Below are 2,619 nucleotides of genomic sequence, written 5' to 3'. Positions count from 1 at the left end.
CAATGCTGCCTAAATCGGATTAAGAACCTAAGTAACCATTGATTAATAGGAAGGCATTCCCCATGGTATTAAGAGAAGATCTCCAACACCTAGCTTGGTCAAACTAGCTTAGTCGGACTGCTAATTTTTAAACCTAGATAAGTGATTATGACAAAAAATTACATTGAATTTAATGTTTGGTGTTAAAGAAAGGCACTAAATATTATGCTACCAATCACAATCAAAGCAGACAAACATAGATGAAAAAAAGATAAGGAAAAATGCTAATGGACAAGAAACACCTGCTTGTGTTGATGGCCGCGCTTGATTTGAAGAGTGAGTCGAGATAAAGATTCCATGAAGGTCCAAATCCTAACAACAACAACACGCTCCTGTACACACTAGGAAACACAAGGAATACCTCTAGGAGGCACATCAGTGGGAAAAGGTACCAACACTTATTGAACACAACAAAAAAAACATAAGGAACCCTAACCTAATTATTTGCACTCCCCCGAGTCAAGGGAATAGGATATTGTAGAGATTGGGGGGAAACCCTAAGGCTAAACCCCTATCCTCGTCGTCGAGATAAACAAAGTCATCATCCATGAGATCATATGTAGTCATGTAAATCTTCTTCTTCATCATAGGTACCCATGTTTACTAAGAAGGTCACTAGACGCCTATAGTCATCTTGGTCAAAAGGATAGACTTGTGCAATGGGAGAAACACTCTCTACTAAGTATGGGTCATTCGTGGTCAAGAGACGTATCAGCCATTCTAACTGCTCAAAATTCCTCTCACATGCTAGCGTACCTACCAAATCCCATTCACATGCAAGCACCGGGAATACCATGTGAAACATTTGTGAAAAGTAACGAGGGTACCTCTCACCCAAGGCAGGAGTGGATGACTCTAGCGTACTAGCCATATCTGTACACACAAATAGATGATGGTTAGAGTGCAAATATTACAAGGGTCGTGTTCTTGTGCATAATGTGTTTTTTTTATTTTGTGCTATGTCTCTTGCTCTTTTACTTTTTTATCTTATTTTTGTGAGTGTAAGTATTTATATATACATTCCCTAAGATTGGAGATTAAAAATTCAGGGAGAAAGGTTGAGAGGGGAGTGAGTGAATGATGACTGTCAGCAAACACTCCCCCTTCCTTGGGTAGATCATTTTAAACGGTAGATCATACCGTTTGAAATGATGTCGTCACCCTTTGAAACCAGTTGCTCCAAGTTGTTGTAGGTGAAGGATTTAACCAATATTTTTCAACCGCCCTATGCCTTTCATCTAGTTGCAAGGGTAGTAAGGTACTCTCCCATTATTTTATTTGCAACATTGTTGTATGTGGTGAACTTACAACGGGAGGTGCAAACTCTTTGTATGGATATGTACAATGGTAGGTGGAGGTTGTGCCGAAGCTTCTATTTCCATATAGGAACTACATGAAGAGCAAGAAGCTTCATTTGATTTCTCTGTTCCTGAGCTAGGTGGAACAAATTGTTCTTTCTTTGGTACCCAAACTAGCTTTGGAGCGGGTGTGTCACATTTCACGATTTTTTCCTTTCCACGATCTTCAATTTGTTTTGGAGCCACAGGATTGAGCTCACATGGACCCGGTGACAAGTAAAAGCACAATTTACGTTTTGGCACCCAGATTTGATCATTTTCTTCATAGTAGCTTTGGGCTTCCAATAGTTTTTTAGGAATCTAACGCAACATTTCTTTACATTTCTTGGGGCGAATGGGACGTCTCTTACCAGGCTCCTATCTTTTAGCACTGGCTATGGTCGCTAAAGAAGCTTTAGGGACCCACTTGTATGTTTTCTTTGTTATATTGGGATGGGTCTTGTGTGTCTCAAGCTTTATTTCAGCTACATCAGTTGAAGCTCTAGAGACTTGGGTTATGGGGACATATGGTCCAACCTCTTGGACATGCAATGTTTTGGGTTTTATTTCCTTAAGAGGCAATATCTCAGGAACTATGGCTTGTGTGGTAGGGCTAAGAGTTGGTTTCTGTGTTGTGACACCCCCTGTCCCCCAATCAATAGTGCATTTGGTGGCTATCATCCACGTACATCCTAGGTTTATATTACCCTCCATAGTTCCAACATGCATGACCAAAAAGTCTTGAGCTACAACCCCATTGTCATAACTGACAGAAGTGTGCCAGATTCCAAAAACCGCAGTTTTTTTCTTGTTGACACCCTTGACTTGGATAATACTCTCAGATAGAGGTGGCTTCCCTAACTGACACCACACCCCATATGATAACAAATTATATTTATCACCCGTGTCCAATAAGGCGTTATATAGCACTTTTCCATAGGTGCTGTTTAGCTCAATAGGATATCGTAGAGGTGTGTCAGAGTCCAACCAATCCTCGTCGGTTTCAACGTGGAATGCATTTGTGACTCCAAGGTTAGCCTCTCATTTTCATCTTATGCGTTGTTGTCGCTCCTTAGCCTCAGCTTGAGCTTGTATCTTCTTCAATTCTATTTGTGCCTTGGCTGCCTTTTTTGTATGTATGGCAGGTAGCTCCTCTTGGCTTAAAGGATCATAGTATCTTTTAAATTTGCTCCCATTGAGGAATCCAATGGTTTCAACTCCATCAAGAGTTTCCACACGAATG

Source organism: Adiantum capillus-veneris, chromosome 7 (assembly GCF_014529385.1).
Source record: "Adiantum capillus-veneris isolate H3 chromosome 7, ASM1452938v2, whole genome shotgun sequence".
Taxonomy (NCBI): Eukaryota; Viridiplantae; Streptophyta; class Polypodiopsida; order Polypodiales; family Pteridaceae; genus Adiantum; species Adiantum capillus-veneris.
The sequence above is the reverse complement of the archived record's forward strand: the minus strand, read 5'-3'. Positions refer to the sequence as shown.